General features: G+C 40.5%; 1 pseudogene across 1 annotated transcript; it reads right to left on the bottom strand.

The window, feature by feature from the left end:
- Positions 1-4841: 4841 nt before the first annotated feature.
- LOC307048141 (14-3-3 protein theta-like) lies at positions 4842-5563 on the bottom strand (annotated as a pseudogene). The gene has a single exon. The product of its transcript is annotated as a 14-3-3 protein theta-like (transcript).
- Positions 5564-5813: the final 250 nt, after the last annotated feature.

Genomic DNA, 5813 nt, shown 5'->3' with positions numbered 1-5813 from the left:
ATAGCCATTCTGACAGGTGTGAGGTTATGTCTCATTGTGGTTTTGATTTACATTTCCCTGGTGATTAATGATGTTGAACATCTTTTCATGTGTCTGTTGGCCATCTGTATGTCTTCTTTGGAAAAATGTCTATTCAAGTCCTCTGCCCATTTTTAATTGGATTTTTAAATATTTAGTTGTGTGATTTCTTTATATAATTTGGATATTAACCCCTTATCAAATATATCATTTGCAAATATTGTCTTCCATTCAGTAGGCTGCCTTCTCATTTTGTTGAAGGTTTCTTTCACTGTGCAAAAGTTTTTTAGTTTAATGTAGTTCCATTTGTTTATTTTTGTTTTTGTTGCCCTTGCCTGAGACAGATCCAAAAAACACTATTGCTAGGATCAATGTCAAGGAGCATACTGTGTATGTTTCCTTCTAGGGGTCTTATGGTTTCAAGTCTTACATTTAAGTCTTTAATCCATTTTGAGATTTTTTGTATATGTAGTAGGAAAATGGTCTAGTTTGATTCTTTTGCATGTAGCTGTCCAGTTTTCCAGACACCATTTATCAAAGAGGCTGTCTTTTCCCCATTGTATATTCTTTCCTCCCTTGTCAAAGATTAATTGACCATATTAGCATGGGTTTATTTATGGACTTCCAGTACTGTTCCATTGATCTACGTGTCTGTTTTTGTGCCTGCTTATTTTCTTGAAAGCACTTCAAAAAGGAAAATGTGTTTGTAAATTTTATTTACATTTTATATTTTTGTACATATTGTTAGGGGTCAGCCATTTCTAACGATCTCAGATGACCAAACCAACCTTCAGAGTGTTTTCTGCCCTACCTGTGACTTTACTTATGGTGTGCCCATCTTCGTTCTAATCTCAATGAGAAAAAAAATACACTCGTAAAAAGAGCAAAAACAACAAAAAATCTTATTCCAAGTGCTTAGTAACATCTCTTGTGTTTATATTTAGCTGTACAATAAGTACTTGGTTTGTATAAGATGATTTAAAAGGCCAAAGGTAAAAGCTTCTTTTTTTTTTTTTTCCTTTTTTTGGTCTGTGAGGTTGCTGTTTATTTTTTGGCCCATGTGATGTATGTGTGAAACACTGTTGTCCAACAATAAATTGGAATTTTATTTCACTGAGTTGTTCTTAAGAAAGAGAAAGAGATGGAATGGCCAATTCACTGTATGAAGTCATTTTCCAGTACATGATGTTTTCTATAATCCAGTTTTACTTACTGTCCATTAGTTGCTGGTGTCCAAATTTGTACTGAAAAATGGGGTTAATTTTGGAAATCATAATGATGTCCTTCTCATAGAGTGTTTTTTTAGTCATCACATCCCCAGCCTCCGACTCAGCCTGGCTTTTAGTAAACAATCACAGATACTTGTTGAATGAAAAAATGAATGAAGCCACTTGAAACATGTAAAACATTTGTTAATGTGTCCTAATCATAGGTTTTAGAAAGGTTGGCATCCTAAAAAAAGTGTGTGCACTCTTCTTTCCACTTTAATTTTTCACAATGTAAAGACAGAAAAGCATCTGGGAAAAGCTGCCAGCCTCAGTATCTCCTAATAATAAATTGAGTGCCAACTTTGAGAAGCTAAGTGAGAGGGTTGATGAGGCTTACCCACACCCCTCGCTGTGCTGAGAGCCCTGTGGGTAGTCAGATCGCAGGAGAGCAGGGAGCACCCCTCTAGGGGCACATTTCCACACTGAAAATAATGAGGCTCAAATATCAGATGCATCGCTAAAATGTTTTTTATGTTTAAAGGCATAAAGAAGATATCTCAGTAAAGAATCACTCTGATTTACAGCATCTGCAAACCCTTTTTAAAATATCTAAAATTTTACTAGAATATATTGAACCTTCCCAACAAATTCTAGGAAGTTATAACCTTCCTATCAAAACTGGACAGTGCAAGCGCAAAAGTAAGAAACCAGTCTTTTGACATCTAGAAAAAAAGAGTCCCAATCTGGAAACCCCACCTGAGTCAGCCACCCTGGCATTGCCTCTGTGTATCTTGTCTACACACGACAGTCATCTGTGTAAGACACAGGAGTCAGGGTAATAAGCCACATCCCCTTCATCTGGTTTGCCAGTGTTACAGATTGAAAAGTTAATGTGTCTGTGGGGCAGAGCATCCATGGTTATGAAATGATAAATCTGACAATGGGGAGCTTGCATGCATTGTCCAGAAAAGAGACTGGAAGAAGAGTTGGGGCTGACTTTCAAAATGGAATTTCCTTGCTCTGTGGGTGTTGTCTTCCTTGGCGTTTGATGTTTAGAGGTTCCTTTCCTTGTTCAACAATGTTGATTTTGGAGAGAAAACAGAGTTCAAAACCCCAGGGGTCATGTTCTAGGGAGTGTTACAGGAATACAGAGGGCAGTTTCACGAAGCCGACAAGGCTTCATCTCTGCTTTTAATAGACAGAAAGAGAGGAAGAGATGAACAATACATTTTTAAGAAGCTCAGCTTTATCTCATAAAAAGATGCCTCCAGTCAGTCTGGATAAAGGTAATTGGCATGGGAGCGTCTTTATGATTCTAAAGAGTGGAATGTTTCCCTTAATTAAGAGAGCCTCATCTGACTCAAGGGAAATGAAACACTTTCTCAGATATGAGTGGACCATAATCCCCACTAATAAAACACAAATAAGGCGATTGTCTGGAGTGTCAGAAATGAGTCTTTTCCCCCTCTTGAAATATTCAGAAAATTGAAGCAAAGCTATATATTTTTTGCATTTTCTTTGTCTAACAGATAATTTTTTTGGTTTATAAAATATAATTTAATTTTATGTTACTCTGCTGTTACATAGGGCATAACATTTTCACAAGGCTTTTTTGGAACTACGGTCAATGATTAGCAACACACAGTAGTGGTCAAGCTCTCTAAACAATAATCACTAGACCACTGGACAACCTCTCACATGTGCACAAATCTGCATGGAAAAGTACTAAAGTTTTAGACTCAGACTTGTGTACTTTAGCTTATTTCCCCCTTTTAGTGTATTAGGAAATGACATGCACTTCAATTTGCCAAAAGCAATGCTTGTATTCTGAAAGCAACACGTTACTTCTGTTATATGGTACAGTGAATACCAGGACTCCAAAGGCAGCAGGCGTAAGTGAATTTTTCTTGGGAAGGGAAGCTGTCAACTTAAACAGCAGCAAATGAAGAGCAAATAAGGAAACTCTGTTGTTATAGATACACGAGACCTCCATCATGTATGATACAAGAGGCATCTCAGTTTGTGACTCTCAGCCCAGAAATGTGAAATGCTTTTTCATTCAATCTAATACTTCTGGATTCCTACCGAAAAGGAATACATTAAGAGCATGGAAAGTTGCTTACTGAAAGGAAACCCTTGAAGAAGAGTAAGGGAGGAAATGTAGAAATTAAGAAGTTATGTAGAACACTCTTTATATTGTAGTTAATTACATTTTCATATCTTCACAGTAATGCAAAACACAGTCACTTACAGAACTGGTTCAGATTACTTAAATACCAGATACATTTTTAGTCCTCTACATAAGCGTTTGGAAGTTATGTTTATATGAAATGAAGCTATTAATACTTTCTACAGCAGTAACTGCACACCAGGAAGGCCAAGACAAACACAAATCAAAGAGTTTTCCCAAAGCTGCAATGTGAAAAGACTACAGACAATTGATTCCACACACATGAATGGGCTTCTTTGCTATAGGAAATCCAAATGAAATAAGGAGATGAGTACAGTAAGTCCCCTACATACGAATGAGTTCCGTTCCAAGAGCGCATTCATAAGTCCAATTATAAGTCCAGCAAAGTTAGCCTAGGTACCCAACTAACACAATCGGCTGTATAGTCCTGTACTATAATAGGTTTGTAATACTTTTCACACAAATCATACATAAAAAACAAACACAAAAAATAAAGAAAACATTTTTAATCTTACAGTACAGTACCTTGAAAAGTACAGTAGTTCAGTACAACAGCTAGCATACAAGTGCTGGCATCGAGTGACCAGGCAAGAAGAGTTACTGACTGGAGGAGGGAGAAGAGGTGGGAGATGATAGAGCTGAAGGATCGTCAGCAACAGGAGATGGAGGGCAAGCTGCAATTTCACTCACACCTGATGTTGATGGCACAGGTTCTGGTTCCTTGCTGGATTCAATTCCATCTACCCTCTTGAAAAAATGATCCAGTGATATCTGGGTAGTAGCTCTTTTCTTCTCATCATAGATGACACAGTAGCACTGGATTGCATTCTGAACGGCTGCTGTAACCTTCGTGTACCGTTCTGCATTCAGGTCCTGTGCCTCAAAAACTAACAGTGCCTCCTCAAATAAAGAAAACCCCCTTGCCATGTCCTGCATCGTGAATCTCTTCGCTTCTTCACTTACTTCTTCCTGTTGTCTCTCTTCATCCTTCCTCTGGGCCTCCAGATCCATCAGGTCTTCATTAGTAAGCTCCTCACGTTGCACAGCAAGGAAGTTCAATGCAGTGGTCCTTTTGCAGATCTAGCTCTAGCGATGTTTCCATCATTATCGCTTGGCTCTTCTCAGCAGTACCAGCTACCATAACCACTGCTTTTACGCTTGCTTCCAGACATCCCGGGCTTGAAATAAAGATACCGTACTACTGTACTCTATACAATACTATACAGTAGAGTACACAAAAGCACAACCACTTGTAGAGTACGCAGGCACGTCACAATGTACACCAGACACGTGAACTAACTTACATGACCGGACATGCAAACCATGTTCGCATCTTTGAAGGCTCGCAACTTGAAGGTTCGTATGTAAGGGACTTACTGTAAAATGGTTTCTTGAGAGGAAGAAGGATGACACCCTACATGTACTTAGTTTTCTGCCCCTGCTGCCACATCACATTCTTCTCCTGCACTGTCTGATGTCCATAAAGTTGTCTCTAAGAAACTGCATGTTGAAGGCACTGTCTTTACACGCCTCGTCTTCGTTCAGTGTATCAAGTTCTTCAGTGACCGCATCAAAAGCCATTTTAGCCAGTGTGCAGGCACGTTCTGGGTTATTAAGGATCTCATAGTAAAATACAGAGAAGTTAAGAGCCAGCCCCAGGCAGATGGGGTGTGTGGGATGTATCTCTTTCTTGCTTAAGCCTCTTGGTAAGCTCCTAGGGAATTATCTATCATTTATTTCTGATCATCACCACATGAAACTTCAGCAAGGCACTGGAAGTAATCTCCCTTCATTTTCAGATAGAAGATCTTACTCTCTGGATTAGGTGCAATGGCTATTAAATGCTTGTCCAACAAATCCAGGACTGTGGCGCAGGTGGACCTCAGTTCGGACTCCACCATCCCTCGACAGTCCTTAATCAGCTGCAACTTCTGGTCAGAGGTGTAAGTTTTCTGCTGGATGTTCAAGATGACTCTCCAGGTGGACCTGCGGCCCCTGACCACGTTCGTGTAGGCCAGGGACAGGAGGTTGCGCTCCGGCTTTAACGGCACGGCGCCCGCGGTCCATCACGGCCTTCAGTGCTGGTGACCATATCGTCATAGCGCTCGGCCAGCTCCGCCTTCTGGATCAGCTCTGTCTTCTCCATGGGGCGGGGCAGAGGAGAGCTAGGGCGAGCACCCACCCACCTGGATCAGGAGGGAGCTGAGGAGGGCCTTCTCGTCTCAGTGGCACGAGTCTCACCACTTTGATCTGCTTTGGCTTTAGCCGAGGACCCTCTGGTCTCAGCTCAGCCCACCCCACCCCAGTGCCTGCAGAGGGAAGGTCTGCCACTCCAACAGATAATTGGCTAAGGTCTCCACTTTGCTAAATAACTGGGAAGCAGCATGAAATAAAAT

This window comes from Hyperoodon ampullatus, assembly GCF_949752795.1.
Source record: "Hyperoodon ampullatus genome assembly, chromosome: 2".
Lineage (NCBI taxonomy): Eukaryota > Metazoa > Chordata > Mammalia > Artiodactyla > Ziphiidae > Hyperoodon > Hyperoodon ampullatus.
Note: the sequence above shows the minus strand (reverse complement) of the source record. Positions and strands in the feature narration are given on the sequence as shown.